This window comes from Prionailurus viverrinus, chromosome A1 (genome assembly GCF_022837055.1).
Source record: "Prionailurus viverrinus isolate Anna chromosome A1, UM_Priviv_1.0, whole genome shotgun sequence".
Classification (NCBI taxonomy): domain Eukaryota; kingdom Metazoa; phylum Chordata; class Mammalia; order Carnivora; family Felidae; genus Prionailurus; species Prionailurus viverrinus.
In genome coordinates, this window is record NC_062561.1 from 60,895,406 (window position 1) to 60,914,814 (window position 19,409).

General features: G+C 36.5%; 1 long non-coding RNA gene and 1 pseudogene across 3 annotated transcripts in view; one reads left to right on the top strand and one right to left on the bottom strand.

Annotated features, from left to right (window-relative positions):
* Nucleotides 1–1,355: 1,355 nt before the first annotated feature.
* LOC125163700 (60S ribosomal protein L12-like) lies at nucleotides 1,356–1,856 on the bottom strand (annotated as a pseudogene).
* A 12,087-nt stretch (nucleotides 1,857–13,943) lies between these two features.
* The window catches only part of LOC125174581 (uncharacterized), a 90,711-nt gene continuing 85,245 nt past the window's right edge, over nucleotides 13,944–19,409 (top strand). For all 3 annotated transcript variants that reach the window (XR_007155457.1, XR_007155459.1, XR_007155456.1), the window contains exon 1: nucleotides 13,944–14,005. This is a non-coding gene — a long non-coding RNA (uncharacterized LOC125174581). The remainder of the gene's footprint in view (nucleotides 14,006–19,409) is intronic.

Consider the following 19,409-nt stretch of genomic DNA (forward strand, 5'->3'; position numbering starts at 1 on the left):
ACTACAATTATTTTCTGACTTTTTAATTTAAAAAGACAATTATATATTGTATAAAAAGACATAGCTTTGTCTTTTCACTATAATATTTATGTGTCTTAGTCATTTATCTTATCATCTTGTTGTGTTGAGTAAATGGAGGAGTGTAACTGCTTGAAACCATAATGTGAAAATGACACTGCTTATAGAGATTGTATTTGGCATATTTGGGGGGTAAAAAGAAATCATTATTCCATAATAAAAAGTGGTTTTTCAAAAAGTGATATAACTTCTCAAGTGTTACAGAGAAATATGTTTTACCAAATACTCATCAGGTAAGTCTATAATGGCTTTGCAGAATTCACTCCCCCCAAATTTTATAATTTGTATGTATAAACTTTGAAAAATCTATTTTCAAAATGGAATTTCAGTATAAATTATTAGTTCTTAAAATTTCTTTTTAGGGGCGCCTGGGTGGCGCAGTCGGTTAAGCCTCCGACTTCAGCTAGGTCACGATCTCGCGGCCAGTGAGTTCGAGCCCCGCATCAGGCTCTGGGCTGATGGCTCAGAGCCTGGAGCCTGTTTCCGATTCTGTGTCTCCCTCTCTCTCTGCCCCTCCCCCGTTCATGTTCTGTCTCTCTCTGTCCCAAAAATAAATAAATGTTGAAAAAAAAATTTTTTTTTTAAATTTCTTTTTAAATGACATTGGGAATTGTAGGGTTTTCTGGGTGCAGGTGTTACTTTGAACACTCCATTAAAAAATTACATCAAACTTTCAACTAAAATTTTAGGATATAGATTATTTTTACATGAATCAATTATTTCCTTAGGAATTACAAAATGATTAATTTCTTCCTTTTAATGTTTATTTTATTTTGAGAGAGAGAGAGAGAGAGAGAGAGAGAGAGCGAGCACGGGAGGAGCAGAGAAAGGGAGAGAGAGAATCCCAAGCAGGATCCAAGCTGTCAGCACAGAGCCAGACATGGGACTTGATCCCATGAACCCTGAGATCATGGCCTGAGCCAAAATCAAGAGTTGGATGCTCAACTGACTGAACTACCCAGGTGCTCCAAAATAGTTAATTTTTAATCCCAAATTCCTACATGAATGATCATCACCTATATGATTATTTCAAATATAGTTAGCGTAAGAATGTCAGGATAAATACTTGACTTTTCCCTTTAATTTAGAAAATGTATTTATTTTGGGGGGGGGAGCTGTTTGTTTGTTTGTTTATATTTTGGTTGTCAAATTATCCTTACTGAAACATTTCCCTTTGTAGTTCTGAACCAGCTGAGCATTCCACTGACCAAGTACAAGTTATTTTTGTTAGCATCTCATTGATGCCATTCTTGAGAAATTAATAAGAAAGACAATAATTAAAGGCAACAATGACAACTACTGATGTCATCTATGGTACCATGAGGGTGTCAGCCATCAACACTGCAGCCCAGATAGGGCAGTCCCCAGGATCTCTTTAATGGTTCCAGAGAGTTCTCTAGTTAAAGATGGGTACCACACCTGTCAGATAATGCTGACAATATCATCCAAAGTGATATTTCCACTGTGCTTAATGTTTTTCTGTTTCTTTCTGTCTCTTGGCATTTCCTTGAGGGCTTTGATAATCAGAATAGAAGCAGAAGATACCACTTCAATCTGGGCCTGTCTTTTCTGAATGGTCAGCTTCACTGTAATCCTCAGACTTTTCCAATCACTGGTTGCCTTGGCAATGTCATCACCAACCTTTTTTGGAGACAGACCCAGGGGCCTATCTCCAGGGCCAGGGGAAACATGGCACCAACCTTCCCACTGATGCACCTCAGCTGTATGGCTTTGATCCCATTGGGATCAAATTTAGGCCTCATAGTGGACGTGGCTGGTGTCTGGATGAACCTGGATTCAGAATGCCTGAAAACAGTTGTACCTTTGCCTCCTCTGGGCAGAATGCCCGCTTTTGGGTATTAAAAAAATTTTAGACTATCTAGTTTGTGCTGCAAATAATCTCAAATATTGATGGATGGGTTAGTTGTTTTTAAACCATTTTTATTTTCTCTTGCATTTATACATATGTGAAGTGTTATAATTAATAATTATTGTTCTTTTTGGTTAAATTATACCATCTTAGGAAAGTAGGAGCTTCTTCCAATTGGCGTGTGCATCCTATGCATCCTTTATGCATCCTAAACCTTGAGGTTTTATATCTCTCTTGTCCTGGTGGCCCTAAAGGTGTCACAGCATCATCTTATATATTCCCTGCCCTACATTTAACCACCTGATTTTAACCACTATATAAAGAGCACTAGAGCACTAGTTGTTTGTTTGTTTGTTTGTTTTTTGGAAATGAGATTTAGAAACCATAATTTGGGTAATGAGGGATGAGAAGGGTTCATTTACTGTTTTTTTTTTCCCCTAGATAGATACAGGTAAGATGTTTTAAAAGGAAAATTAATCACAAATGTATAGTGGTATTTCCATTTCAAATAGAAGGTTACAAAAACATTTCTTCATGTTTTTAGGACCAACAACAAGGTAAGTTATTTTAGCTGACATCATGTTGTTGTCATTTTTGAGAAAGTAATAAGAAAGACAATAATTAAAGACAACAATGACAACTAAGTATTGTCTGCTTACTATTGAACAACCAAGCCTACAGATTTGAATTGTTTTCACTGAGTAATGAAACCAGTGAACAGTACTATATTACTATGCTAAGTCTAGATATTCCTTTGTTCAAGTCTAATTGTGCTCATATTATTAAAGGAATATTAGAGAACAAATTGTTTTAAGATAACCTTAGCCAGTATTTGGTTACAACACCAGAAGATAAACATGTAAATATTTCAGTAATATATGCAAAGATTTTTACACTTTATATACACATAATGTGCTTTAAAATTTTTTTAAGCTACTGAATCCTCTGTTGAGATAAAAGTGTACATAAAATCTCAATGTGCAAATGAATGAATTCAGAATAACTCTAGTTGGGGAAGTTTTTAATGTAAATTCTGTTCCAATAAAGTTGCCTCGAGTTCTTCCACTCAGAGAATCATATTACCAAAATCATTTTAAATAGAAAAATAAAATAAAAATTAATCCTTTGGTTTTGAAATTAGAATAACTGGGGTTTAACATGGTCATTCTACTTTCTAGTTCTGCAAATCAGGAAAAAATTATTTAATCTATCAGTGACATGGCATCCTTATGTATAAATTTAGAATCTCAAAAAAAGAGCTTATTGTGTTTTCATAATAAAAATCATACCTTTGAGAATATTTTATATATTGTAAGTTACATACAAATAAGTATTGCAATTGTATACTAAATTTTCATTTTCGTTGACTATATATCCTATTTTTAATTCTGAACCCACAAAATTATTAACCCTCCTTTTCTCTTCTTCAAAAGAAATCTTACAGGGTTGCCATATACACTCAGTTCCCAAGTGAATCTAAAACAATTGTGAATACATAAGGCTTCGGTCTTTTAGGTAAAAATGTGAAGCTTTTTTGGTTAAGAATGTTCACTCTCGCCACTGACTAAATCATTCTATGTGAATTACTATGTACTTAGATGCAGTACTGTACCTATTGATAATTTTAAGACCTAGGATATTTCACACATTCCTATACTCTCATAACATCTCTAAAATCTTTGCAGCAAGCAGCATATGCATAAGCTATTAAGAAAAATTTGACCCAGGAGATAATTTTATCCTCTAACATGATTTAAATCTTTGATAGTGGCTATTTTTACATGAGATATTAGAAGCAATGAAACCTCTTTTAGGATAATTTCACTTACATGGCAACCTTACATTATAGACCTTGAAAAAGGCATTTTAGAGAGGTGCCCTTGTTAGTTTTGTTTTTAAGTATGTCAGTGATTGGATTAGATATCTAAACGTTTGGTTCATGAATAACACATTTTGAGACAATGAAGATACTGGTTGCTATTCACTGTTTTATGTCCACTGTCGTCCTTGCTGCTAGCACACATTGTTGAATTAAAAAAATGGAAATAAAATTATCCTGCTATAAATTTAGGAAGATTATTTTGGATGTTGCATTTTGGAAAGGTAAGAAGAATGAAGGTTTGCAGACTGAAAGCTCAATAATGATGAAAGACTCCAACTTCAGAGAATATTCAGCATGACTACATTAAAATACAGATAATTGAAATTTTTATGAATAACACATTTTAATTTTTTTAATGTGTATTTATTTTTGAGGGGGGCGAGAGCCAGAGAGAGAGGGCAACAGAATCTGACGCAGGCTCCAGGCTCTGTCCAAGCTGTCAGCACAGAGCCCAATGGACTGATGTGGGGCTTCAACTCATGAACTGTGAGATCATGACCTGAGCCAAGTCCAACGCTTAACCAACTGAGTCACCCAGGCGCTCCTTATTAATAACACTTTTAACACTTGAACAACATATTATTATTGTATAATTATCTATTCCCCAAGAGGAAAAGGGGCGTAGGATCTTTCAGTAATGAAGCTGGGATATTGTAAATGTAAATACAAGGAAGATGATATGAGAAGTCTGTCCTGACATTAGATGTCAGGTGTTATTCATCTCTGATAACATTTCTTAGAAGTCTCGTGCCTAACAAAATGCAGTTTGGTGATCGGTTATCATAATTCCATATTAAAGCTACTTTGTACATATCTACTTGCATAATGCATTATTATTGTTACAAATATTTTGGAAGATAGTTAGCAAGGCAAAAACTGGTGTAGTGATCAGTATAATAAAACAAATAAATACTTAACCTGGAATCAACAGAGTCATTTACTTTTGAAACAAACAAAACTTTATTTTCACATTTACTTGCAAAGCTCAGGTTTTGTTTTTCTTTGTCAATTATTAGATTTGTTAGGAAGCCATCCACCCTTATAAACACATGTTAAAAACCTATTCGATAAATACCATAGAATATTTCTGGTAAGAATATAACAGTGGCAAAAATAATAAAAAAGTAAGAAATATTATTAAACTTACAATGATGTATTATAGTCTTTCTATTGACAGAGGCTGATGCTAGGTGAACCTTAGGGGAATAGTGAGTGATCACAAGGTCTGTAAGAAAAAGTATGTGAACTCAAAGGGGGAAGGCACCTGAAAAATAGGAAACTTCTTCTTTACCAGATAAATAGCTTGTACCTGGAAGGAGGAAAATAAAGTAGCTTGGTTTCTAAGGGCAACTCTAAATGCTATTTCTTCAAGCATGACATTGTATTGGAAGATTCATGTCTGTGCCTCTGCTATTTATCTATCTGCAAGTGATTAAGAAGATGCTATTTTAAGTCAGGTGTCCACACAACTGTCAGTAATCATGAGTTGTGGAGCAGAGAGCATAGGCACATGGGCTTAAATTCTACACCTTCTGTGAAGCCCAAGGCACGAAAGTGAAAGACAGCGAAGACTAGGAACAAGAAGAAATGTGGGCTTCTTATCAAGCTGAATGTCGCTCTTGTCAAGTAAGGCTGACATTTGCTAGAATGTAATAGGATGCCCATCTGTTTTGGTCAAAACACAATTGCTGTCCACTGGAAAATTACCTGAGATTAACTTGACATATTTGTTGTCTTGCAGCTCTTTACCCATTACCTTATATAAGGTTTGCAAAATACATTATGGATATAACAATAAATCAGGTTAAAGTTATAGTAAAACATGTTATAAAGATGTCTCAAATCTGTTTGGGTATTACTATGACTGCTAAAATTTTGTAATGTTTGGCTTGACACTATTTCAAATGATATTTCCAATTTATATTAGACAATATCTCATGGCATGTAAACATTTATAACTATAATTTTATTTTTCTAGCTTAGAGATACAACTGGCAAATAAAAATGCAACTTAATGTGAACGATGCAATGTTTTGATAAAGGTATACATTGTGAAATGGTCACCACGAACTAGCCAATTAACATGTTCATCACCTTGCACAGTTATTAGTTTTAGTTTTTGTAGTGAGAACACTTCAGGTCTACTTTCTTAGAAAATTTCAAGTGTATAGTAGAGTGTAAATTAACTATTGTCATCATGCTGTACATTAGATCCAATAACTTATTCATTCCGCATAACTGAAACTTTGTACCCTTTAACCAACCATCTCTTCATTCCCTGATGTCCCAGCTTCCAGAAACCACCATTCTACCTCTGCTTTTATGAATTCAACTCTTTTAGGTTCCACACATAAATGAGATCATGCTATAATTGAAAATCATAAGCACTTAATGTTGTCATTCTCATGGAAGTTGTGATGTTGATCTATGCTAAAGGAAAAGAACTACCAGTTCCATTTTTCTAATGAAATCATGGTCATTATAGAATGTCCCATTATAACCTTGGCATCTGGTATTTTCTATTTGTACAAAAGGTCTTGAGGTTACACAATAGAATGATAGTTGCCTGTAGACTATGCTTCCCATTCTACCACTAGGATGTGCATTAATATGAAAGCAGGGCCTCCTTTCATCCATATTTCCCATGCACCATACCAGTCAATGCTCTTAGACAGGGTATTTTCATGTATAGTGCCTCAGCCTCATTGGCCATAATGCAGATATTAAAATTCACAAAAATAACTCCTTATCCACTATAATCTGAAACACAATTCTGAAGTTTTAGTATAAAAAAGATATAAAGACTGTGGAAAGGGAATTATCCAGATAGAGAATAAAGCTTAGACATAGTCTGTATGTAACATAAATAAACTTAACATCAAAGCTATCACTCTGGTTTGCACCTGCAGACAGATAAGTCACCAGCATGCTGCTGAGCACAGGTGTTATGTGCTGAATTCATCTGAGACCCCTAAACAGAATAAACTGCTATATTTACTTCTTCATGATGCTTCTAAGTGGATCTTTATGAAGCTCTAGACAGAGTGAGAAGTTTTCTGCATCCCTAAAAATAGTTAGGTTCAAATCCAGTCCATTGTTTATGCCAATGAGATACAAAAAAAAAGTCTATGGTTATCACTTGCCGCATCAAAATCAATGGATCTGTCCCCAGAAAGCAGATGCAAGAACTGTATTGTATAATAATGTTCTGTACTTACTAGCAAAAGTGTAACTACTATCTGGTCACAGGGAGACATGATGAATTGATTTTTTTTAACAAGCTCAGCTGGCAATACCAAGCCTTGAACAATGAAACAAATACCTGTACTTATGTCAAAGTAAGGGCTTGGAGGCGTAATTTTAAAAGGTGTGACTTCTCAGGAACCACACTCAGATTCTTAATCAGTAGGCTTGTTTGGGATCCAGAAGTCTGAATTACTGACACCCCTAGATCCCCAGGTGTTTTGGATGCAGTCTGTAGGATTATAGACTGAACTTTTTATTACAAGTCAGGTTTACTGAGCTGTTATAGGCCTAAACAAAAATCATCATCTTTAAGAGCACAGTTTTAAGAATTTGTCAGCACCAACATTAACAATATATAAATAGGTTCACAGCCCCAAAACTTTCCTCCTGCCTCCTTGCACCCAATACCTCTTGCTGCCCCAAAATATCTACAAGCACTCATTTGTTGTCTGTCTCCACAATTCTTCCTTTACCAGAAAGTCACATAAAGAGTCACAGTATATGCATATTTAGTGTTCATTCACCAGTGCTAAGCTATTGGGAGTCATCACGTTGTTGCACGTGTCAGTAATTTCTTTATTCTTTTTGGTTACAGAGTAATATTTCACTTTATGAGTAGGCCACAATTTCTTAATTCATTCACAAGCATGTGCACATTTGAGTTCATTTCACAATTATAGTTAGAGCTGCTATGAATATTAGCAAGGAGGTCTTTTCATGGACTTGTGTTTTCACTTCTTTTGAAATTGCTGGGCCCTACAGTGGTCATATGGTGTGTTTCATCTTACAAAAAAGCGCCAAGTTGCTTTCCAAAGTGGCTGGGCCAGTTTGCATTCCCACCAGCAATATATGATAAATCAATTTTCACTATATTTATTTATGCTTTTAGTCAGTTTATATGGCTAATTACATTGATTATTTTTTAAAATATTGAACCAATCTTGCAGTTTTGGGGACAACTTGTTTATAATCTATTATCCTTTTATTTTGCTTGATTTTATTTGCTAATATTTTGTTATTCAATCCCAGTTTATGTAGGATATTATTGTGCAGTCACCTTCTTCTTCTACTGTCTTTAGTTTTGCAACCAGGGTAATGCTGGCCTCATAGAATGACTGTGGCATGTTCCCTTTTCTGTTTTCTGTAAAGTTTATGCATAATTGGTATTATTTATTTCTTGAATATTTAATAAAATGCAACATTAAAATATCTGAGTGTGGTTTCTCTATGGGATTTTAACTAAAAATTCAACTTATTTTATAGGTATATAGCTTACCTGGTAATCTAGTTCTCTTTGTGAGAGTTTTTATCATTTTATATTTTTATCTAAGTTGTTGAATATATTGATATAAAGATGTTCATAATAGTCATCTATTACCTTTTTTAAAGTGTGTGGAATCTATAATGACATTCCTGATAGTGGTAATTTGTGTCCTCAATTTAATCCCTCATCAACCTGGCTCGAGCTTTATTAATTTATTATTCTTCATTAAAGGAAATTTGGATCCAAATTAATTTATTCTATTATTTTCTTACTTATATTTCATTTATATTTTTAAATAAATGTCTTACAATAGTTTTACATTTAAAAAAATATTTAAAGATTCAGATTCCACTATTATCTTACATTACTATGGTACATTTATCACAATAAATGAACAAACACTGATACATTATTATTAACTAAGGTTCATACTGCATTCTGATTTCCTAAGTTTTATGTAAGGACCTTTTTTTCTGGCCTGGAACCCCTCCTAGGATATCACATTATACTTAGTCATCATGTCTCCTTAGCTCTTAGCTGTGACAGTTTCTTACACTTGCCTTGTTTTTGATGACCTTTTCAGTTTTGAAGAGTAGTTCTCAGGTATTTTACATGATTTCCTCAATTGGGATTTTTCTGATGATTCTCCTCATGATTAGACTGGAGTTATGGGTTTGGGGGAGGAAGTTCACTGAGGTTTATTGACATTTCATCACATCATGCAAGGGTGCATACTGTCAACTTTACTTATCACTATTGATGTTGACCTTGATCACCTAGCTGAGGTGGTGTTTGTCAATTTCCTCAGTTGTACAGTTCATCTCTATCCCAACCCCATACCCTACTGTCTTCTTTGGAAGGAAGTCACTATGTGCAGCCCACATACAAGGAGTGGAAAGTTATCCTTTACCTCCCTGAGGGTTTCACATGATATTTACATAAATTATTTGGAACTTGTTCCGAGTTGAATAGTGTACCCTCGCAGCTAATGTCTTTTTCAGAACCTCAGAATATGGCCTGGTCAGAAATAAGGCAATTCCAAATATAATTCGTTAAGATGAGGCCATACTAGAGTTGGCCCTTAATCCAATATTACTGGTGCCTTTACAAGAAGAAAAGGGACACAGAGACAGAGACATACAGAGGGAAGAAGGAAAATTGATGATGGAGGCAGGGGTTGGAGGGATGTCACGATTGCTGGCAACCACCAGAAAGTAGGAAAAGACAAGGACAACTCCACCCCTACAGTCTTGATAGAGAGGTGCTCCTTCCAACAACTTAATTTCAGACCTCTAACCTTTACAACTGTGAGAGGATAAATTTGTGTTGTTTTAAGCCATCCAGTTCATGGTGCTTTGTTACAGAAGCCCTAGAAAGTTACTACTGAGTTCCTAAGCATGGGAAATTGGTCTCTTCTCCCATATATATGTATTTATTCAATCATACATTTTTAAATGCCCCCCCCAAATAGTACAGTGGTCACGAGGTTTTCTAGGGACTGAGGGTGAGAAGTTTGATGGTAAAAAAAAAATTCTGCCCTTCTCCTGGTGGCAGATAGTTTTTGTTTATACAGAAGAGTCCAATAATTTGCAACTATGCTTCAGAAGTCAATTGCTATTTGTGCACCTGCATCACTGAGGAAAACTCTGTCAGGTCTTCTTCCCTGAACTCACACTTTCTCTAGTGCATCCGGAGGAAGCCAGTGGAAAGAGGTGACAGGTGGTCAGAGACCCTACCGTGTCTGTAGTTAGAGCGGATTCTAAAACTTTACACTAGCCCATATTTGGCCTTTAATCTTTTGGGTTTTGTTTTGTTTTGTTTTAACGTTAGTTTTCTTCTTCCCCACTTTTATGGTTGCCATCCACACTCTTCCAAAGGGAAAATATATCTGTGCATCTTATCTCTCCTAGAAGGGACTTGTCAATCTTTAGGTTATGTTTTTGTAGATTATCTGGCTTTTTCTCATTGTTAGGATGCGGTTGATACTATCTTGTGACTTTTAAGGTCCTAAGCGTATGTGGAATCTCATGCGGAAAGAACTCTAAGAGTACTTTTCTTAAAGAGCCAAAGGGATTGAACGTGTTGAAAGAAGCCATAAAGTTGCAGTTCTGACACCGGTTGATTTATGAAAACTCAAGATGCCTTCCTAACTTTAGATGTCTTGTTCCCTATCTTAGAAGGACAGTGGGGCAACTCAGGAGCCAATATATACGTTCACATAATTTATAATATTAAATCATCGGTTTCAGAAAGAGTGGAATCTGCTGAATTGTCCTGGTAGACCAGCTCTGGGAACTGAGGGATCAAGATTTCACATGAAAGTAAATTGGGGAAATAAGCTGAAAATCACTTTGGAAACATCTATTTTCCTCAGGTAAAAAGAGGAGCAATGAGAATCATATATCTGTGTGTATCTTAAATTATAAGTAAGTCCAAAATATATGTAGATTAAAAAAGATTTTGATAAGGAAGGGCTTCCTAATACATTTGTCTTTTTCTTTTTTTTTTTTTTTTTTTTTTTTTATTTATTTTTGGGACAGAGAGAGACAGAGCATGAACGGGGGAGGGGCAGAGAGAGAGGGAGACACAGAATCGGAAACAGGCTCCAGGCTCCGAGCCATCAGCCCAGAGCCCGACGCGGGGCTCGAACTCACGGACCGCGAGATCGTGACCTAGCTGAAGTCGGACGCTTAACCGACTGCGCCACCCAGGCGCCCCCATTTGTCTTTTTCTAATCTACCTTCACTATGGATGTTTACTATAATAGTTTCAGTCTCTTTATTCTCCATAGGGACTTCAAATAACTTACACATATATATTAATTTTTAAGAAGAAAGCAACACTGAGATGCTTATGGAAATTTAAAGAAAACGTTCCTAAAGTTAAAAAGTGAAGATGCCTATCATTTATGAACAAATTACCCTCTAGGCCCTACTGCTGACTGGAGATGAAATATTTCACACAAGTCATGACCAGAATGCTCCTGAGAACTATACGACTTTGGCATTCTTGTGCACATATACCCAGTGGTGTTGAAAGTGTTTAGGCAATGGACAAAATAAATAAATGCATATCCAATTTTTTACTCTCTCAACAGACTGATGAAACAAAAACTTAGTTGAGCTCAAAGTAATGAAATGAAATTGAGCCAAGAAGAATTTAAGCTCCACATAAAGGGGGAAAGATAGTAGACAGATTTATTAAAGTAGGCAATAGTCTCCCCAGGAGGGTATTAAAGGCTTGACTCAAATCATTTAAAAAGGGCCTGGGGACATACACACACATACACATGACAGTAAGAGACATGCAAGAAGGACTTATGTGCACTGACTGGCAAACCAGCTAAATGGTTACTTAGCTCCAAAATTGTTGAAGAGCCACGATCATTAAAAAAATTTCATAGTAAGTATATTTACAAAACAAATGAGAGGATTAGAGAGTTAAAACTATAGAAGATGCGAAGAAAATTTGAATTCATTTATATATAGGATTGAAAAGGGAATGCGCTTTTTATACCAGAGCACATAAGCCATATGTCATCATGAAAAAGGATGATAAAGTTCACCAATTTAAATTTTAATTATTCTTAGCAGCTGATATCCACAACAACAAGAAGTAATCAGATACTGAATATTTTCTAAATACTAGTTTGTTGATCCTGCCTCACAATTAAATAAAGTACATGGTTCAATTATCCACATTACATAGAGGTAGAGAGACTTTGGGGCGCCTCAGTGGCTCAGTCAGTTGGGTGTCTGACTTTGGCTCAGGTCATGATCTCACGGTTCGTGAGTTCAAGCCCCGCATCAGGCTGTGTGCTAACAGCTCAGAGCCTGGAGCCTGCTTTGGATTCTGTGTCTCCCTCTCTCCTTCTGCCCTTCCCCTGCTCGCTCATGCTCTGTCTCTCTCTGTCTAAAAATAAAAAAAAAAAAACACAAAAAAACATTTAAAAAAAGAAAAAAAAAGACTGTTAGATATATTGGGATGTCCGTGTTCACACAGCCATTAAGTATTTATGCAGTGTAACAATATCAAAACCTAGGACTAGGTATCCTAAATAAGTGTTTTTTGGAATTTAATATACATTTAGATGAACCAGGATCTTGTTAAAATACAAATTATGATTCAGTATGTCAGGGTTGGGACTCAGGAGTCTGTAGTCCTAATAAGATCCCAGGTGATACTAATGCTGCCCATCTGATAACCACACTATCACTAATAAGGCTACAGAGTATGACTTTTTACTACTGAAGTATACTCCCTCACATGTGCATATCAACCAAATCAATCATAGGTAAAATACAAGTAATTATGGAATGACGAGATTCTAACATATGTTTAGGTATGACGGGTGGGGAGGCTGGGATCAGAAATTCCATTTAGGATAATAGAAGTTTAAATTGATAAAAAATGATTTTGGAGACACTATGGCACAGGCTTCCAAAATTGTAAATGCAAAAATGCAAAACTTTTTTGTATCCAGTTGTGTGTCCATACATTTATCATAGAAATAGATTCTCAAATGTGCTCAAACATATTTATAAAGTGTTCATTGCAGCATTACTTGTAATAGCCCCCAAAGTGGAATTCTCCAAAGTATTTGACAGTAGGAGATAGGTTAAATAAAATCAAATAAATCTTTCCAATGAAAAATTGGGCAGCATTCAAAAAGAAGGCATATTTCAAAATGACCTTTTTGGAAAAGAACTCCATTTGTTTCAGTGTAGGTAGGGATTGTCTGTTTGATTCATGTCTGCAACATCCATACAGGTGAAGCATGCCTTTTACGCAGCAGGTGCTCACAACTCAATACTTTTTTTGTTGTCTGAATGAAAGGATGACTTCCAAGATATTCTATGGAATGAAAAATATTATTTACAGGGCTTTCAGGGGGGATTATTATAAATTTTGGGTAGAGGTAAAATTGTACTTTTATTTTATACTGTATTCTATTATTTGGCTACTTAATGTCATCTTTGCTATTATATGGAAAATAAAATTAATTAAAATATACAGAAAGGAGAATCAACAATATCAAGAAGTTAGTATGTTAGTCCTCAGATCCCAATGTCTCTCTTTATTGTGGTCAAAAGCAAATAACATAAAAGTTACCATCTCACCTATTTTTAAACGTACAGTTCTATAGGGTTAAATATTTTCACACTGTCATGAAAGAGAAACCAGATTTTTTTTTTAATCCTGCAAATTGAAAACTCTATACTCATTAAATAACAACCATAGTCATAAAGGAAGAGCTTCAAGCCACTGTGTTAGGTCAAAGATCAATTTCCTTCCAAACTTCTTCCACATATTTTATCATGCATTTAAGTTGGTGTGGCCAAAATTAGCCTCAAGGCTTCCCTTTTGTCATTTTTTAAGACATCTACTTTGTTTAATGCTGTTCCTCAAAATATGGGTATAACCAAAGTGAATTAAATGCTATAAAACTGATTTACACCACTATCTAGTTCTGCTTATAAATTTTATCATATAAAGTATTCCACAGAGGGGAGGAGCCAAGATGGCGGAACAGCATGGTAGTTTTTTGTGTGTAGAGCATCCATGAAATACAGCCAGAACAACACTAAACCATCCTACACACCTAGAAAACTGATTGAAGGATTAACACAACAATCTGCACAAACTGAACCACAGAATTCAGCAGGTACGTGGCGCGGAGAGCTGAACTTGGGAAGCGAGAAGCTGCGAAACGTAGGCAAACGCTTTGGTGGGGAGAGAGAGGACAGAGACTGGGGAGCGGGGGAGAATACGGGAAAAGCATCCCTCCCCAAGTGTAGCTGGAGAGAAAGTGGAAAATTGGAAAGCTGCAGGGACTAAACAAAAAGGGAGAAAGGAGAAAGGAGAGGGTTTAAATTCCATTAAGACTGTAAACAAGGGGAGTGCAAAGGCTGCAACTCCGCAGCTCCATACCTGGCGGTGCTCTGGTGGGAAGGGCGAATCCCCAGGAGCAGAGTGGGATCCGGGAGGTTCTCAGGCCACACGGGGAAAAGCGGTTCCACTGCTGGAAGGACATTTGGTAGAGACTGTTGAAGCCACCTGGTCCCAGCAGACCCCAGAGGGCGGCCACATTCGCTGGTGCTGGGGCAAGATCATTAAGGGTGAAGTCTGGTTCCAGATGTGTGTTGTGATTTTCCATAATCCCTGAAAAGCTGCTGCTACACTGTCTCGCGAACTTTTTCTGGGGCAGGCTGGCACCTGGCCGCAGTCTCGGGGCACTGGCGGCAGCAAGGTCCACCGGGCATTCCTGGGTGCAGCCGACATTCGGCCATCGCTCATTCGGCCATTGCTAGGTGAGAACCTCCCTCAGAGGGGCGGAACAGGTCAAAGCTGCAGTCCTTCAGAAGTAAGGGGACGGTGAAAACAGCCGCATCTGAGACAAAACTCGGGAGAGAGGCACTGCCTGGGGCCTGGCCACGGACAGTGAAAATGCGGAGAGTGGACGAGAGCTGAAGACTGAGGACTCAACTGCTGATCGGGGAGAACAGACTGGGTAGCTGGGTGGTGCATTTTCACCACTCTAGCACATGCGCATAGGCACCTACAAGTGCCCCAGCAATCCACCCCAGTAGGCAAGCAGCACCATCTAGTGGAGAGCAGAGCTGTTAACACAGAGGCCCACCCAACTGGGCCAACTTTGCTTTTCAGGAACACAAGTCTCACCGCCGGCTTAGTTTATGGACTACAAAGAGCTACATAGACTGACTTCTAGGGGAAAACGAAGCAATTTCAGTCCTACTTCAATCTGTTAGCAGGTTCATCTGTTCTATTTGCTTTCTTTTTTTTTTCTTTTTCTTTTCTCCTTTACAATTCTTTCCCTTTTCTTGAATACACAAAGAGAAAAAAATCATTTTTATTTTCAATTTTTATTAAAATACTTTTCTTTAATTTTTATTATTATACTTTTTACTTTTGTGTAAATTTTTTCAAATTCTATGATACTTCCATCATTTTATTTAATCTACTTCAGTGTATTCACCTTTTCAGATTTTGAAACAATTTCCTTTTTTTTCTTTCCTTTTCTTTTTTTTGCTTTTTCATTTCTTTTCTTTTTATTGAATGCAGAAAGAGAAAAACTTCATTTTTACTATCAATTTCTATTAAAAATATTTTTACTTAATTTTATTACTATATTTTTGCTTTTATGTAATATTTTTCAAGTTCTATTTTACTTCCATCATTTTATTTTAGTCTACTAGTGTATTCACTTCTTCAAATTTTCAAGTGATTTCTTTTTTTTCCTTTTTTATTCTTTTTCATTTCATTTCTTTTTTATTAAATACAAAAGAGGAAAAATTCATATTAATTTTTATTAAAAATATTTTTCTTTAATTTTTTTCTACTATATTCTTTACTTTTGTGTAATTTTTTTCAAATTCTATTTTACCCCCATCATCTCATTTTAGTCTACTTCACTGTATTCATTTTTTCAAGTTCTCAAATGATTTCCTTTACCTGCCCCCTTTTTTTTCTCTAATCTGTCAAACCACTTTCAACACCTACACAAAAACACACCTAGAATCTAGCATCATCTGTTGGATTTCAGTGTGTGTGTGTGTTTTTAATTTTTAATTTTAGTATTTTTTAATTATATTTTTTAATTTCAATTTTTCTGCCTCATTAATTCCTTTTCTCCCTTCAAAATGACAAAACGAAGGAATTCACCTCAAAAGAAAGAGCAGGAAGAAACAACAGCCAGGGATTTAACCAACATATATACGAGCAAGATGTCTGAAACAGAATTTAGAATCATGATAATAAAAATATGAGCTGGAGTAGAAAATAGGTTAGAATCCCTTTCTGCAGAGATAAAAGAAGTAACAAATAGCCAGAATGAAATTAAAAATCCTATAACTGAGCTGCATTCACGGATGGTTGCTGCAGTGGGAAGGATGGATGAGGCAGAACAGAGAATCAGCGATATAGAGGACAAACTTATAGAGAATAATGAAGCAAAAAAAAGAGAGAGATGCAGGCAAGAGCACGATTTAAGAGTTAGAGAAATCACTGACTCATTACAAAGGAACAACATCAGAATCCTAGGGGTCCCAGAAGAGGAAGAGAGAGAAATAGGGCTAGAAGGGTTATGTGAGAAAATCATAGCAGAAAACTTTCCTAACTTGGGGAAAGACACACACATCAAAATCCAGGAAGCACAGAGGACCCCCATTAGATTGAACAAAAACCGACCACCAACAAGGCATATCACATTCAAATTCACAAAATTCTCAGACAAGGGAATAATCATGAAAGCAGCAAGGGAAAAAAAAGTCCCTAACCTACAAGGGAAGACAGATCAGGCTCGCAATAGACCTATCCACAGAAATGTGGCATGCCAGAAAGGAGTTGCAGGATATATTCAATGTGCTGAATCAGAAAAACATACAGCCAAGAATTCTTTTTTTTTTTTAATTTTTAATTTTGAGACAGAGACAGAGCATGAACGGGGGAGGGTGAGAGAGAGAGGGAGGCAAAGAATCTGAAGCAGGCTCCAGGCTCTGAGCTGTTAGCACAGAGCCCGATGTGGGGCTCGAACTCACGGACCATGAGATCATGACCTGAGCCAAAGTCAGACGCTTAACCGACTGAGCCACCCAGGTGCCCCATGAGAATTCTTTATCTAGCAAGGCTGTCATTCAAAAGAGAAGTAGAGATTAAAGGTTTCCCAGACAAACAAAAATTAAAGGAGTTCATGACCACTAAATCAGCCGTGCAAAAAATTTTAAGGGTGACTCTCTGAGGGGAGAAAAGATGAAAAAAAAAATTTTATATATATATATATATATATATATATATATATATGTAGCAAAAGTAACACAGAGTAGAAAAGACAAGAGAACACCACCAGAAATTCCAACAGACAAGCATCATAATGCAATGAATCCATATCTTTCAGTACTCATTCTAAACGTCAGTGGACTCAATGCTCCAATCAAAGATATAGGGTAACAGAATGGATAAGAAAACAAGATCCACCTATATGCTGTTTACAAGAGACCCACTTTAGACCGAAAGACACCTTCAGATTGAAAATAAGGGGATGGAGAACCATCTATCATGCTAATGGTCAACAAAAGATAGCCCAAGTAGTCATACTTATATCAGACAATCTAGACCTTAAAACAAAGACTGTATCAAGAGATGCAGAAGGGCATTATATCATAATCAAGGGGTCTATCCACCAAGAAGACCTAAAAATTGTAAACATTTATGCGCCAAATGTGAGAGCACCCAAACATATAAATCAACTAATCACAAACAAACAACAAAAAAACCCATTGATAGTAATACCGTAATAGTAGGAGACTTCAACACCCCACTCACAGCAATGGACAGATCATCTAATCAAAAATTCAACAAGGAAACAATGACTTTGAATGACACACCACACCAGATGGACTTCACAGATATATTCAGCACATTTCATCCTAAAGCAACAGAATATACATTCTTCTCCAGTGCACATGGAACGTTCTCCAGAATAGACCATATACTGGGACACAAATCAGCCCTAACTAAGTACAAAAAGATCGAGATCATACCGTGCATATTTTCAGACCACAACGCTATGAAACTCGAAATCAACCACAAGGAAAAATTTGGAAAGGTAACAAATACTTGGAGACTTAAGAACATCCTACTAAAGAACGAATGGGTTAACCAAGAAGTTAAAGAGGAAATTAAAAAGTGTATGGAAGGGGCGCCTGGGTGGCGCAGTCGGTTAAGCGCCGACTTCAGCCAGGTCATGATCTCGCGGTCCGTGAGTTCGAGCCCCGCGTCAGGCTCTGGGCTGATGGCTCAGAGCCTGGAGCCTGTTTCCAATTCTGTGTCTCCCTCTCTCTCTGCCCCTCCCCCATTCATGCTCTGTCTCTCTCTGTCCCCCCAAAAAATAAATAAACGTTGAAAAAAAAAATTTAAAAAAAAAATAAAAAAATAAAAAGTGTATGGAAGCCAATGAAAATGATAACACCACAACCCAAAACCTCTGGGACCCAGCAAAGGCGGTCATAAGAGGAAAGTATATAGCAACAGGCCTTCCTAAAGAGGGAAGAAAGGTCTCAGATACACAACCTAACCTAATGCCTTAAGGAGCTGGAAAAAGACCAGCAAACACAACCCAAAACCAGCAGAAGACAGGAAAAAATAAAGATTAGAGCAGAAATTAATGCTATCGAACCCAGAAAATAGTAGAACAGATCAATGAAACCAGAAGCTGGTTCTTTGAAAGAATTAACAAAATTGACAAACGACCAACCACTTTGATCAAGAAGAAAAAGGAAAGGACCTAAATACATCAAATCAAGAATGAAACAGGAGAGATCAGAACCAACACAGCAGAAATAAAACCAATAATAAGAAAATATTTGAGCAATTATATGCCAATAAAATGGGCAATCTGGAAGAAATGGACAAATTCCTAGAAACATAAACACTACCAAACTGAAACAGGAAGAAATAGAAAATTTGAACAGACCCATAACCAGTAAGGAAATCGAATTAGTAATCAAAAATCTGCCAAAAAAAAGGGGGGGTCCAGGGCAGGATGGCTTTCCAGGGGAATTCTACCAATCATTTAAGGAAGAGTTAACACCTATTCTCTTGAAGGTGTTCCAAAAAATAGAAATGGAAGGAAAACTCCCAAACTCTTTCTATGGAAGCCAGCATTACCTTGATTCCAAAACCAGACAGAGACCCCACTAAAAAGGAGAACTATCGACCGATTTCCCTGATGAACATGGATGCAAAAATCCTCACCAAATATTAGCCAACCAGACCCAACAATACAGTTAAAAAATTATTTAACACGACCAAGTGGGAATTATCCCTGGGATGCAGGGCTGGTTCAATATCCGCAAAACAATTAACGTGATTCATCACATCAAGAAAAGAAAACACAAGAACCGTATAATCCTCTCAATAGATGCAGACAAAGCATTTGACAAAAAACAGCATCCTTTCTTGATAAAAATGCTCAAGAAAGTAGGAATAGAAGGATCGTTCCTCGAGATCATAAAAGCCATATATGAATGACCCAACGCTAAGATCATCCT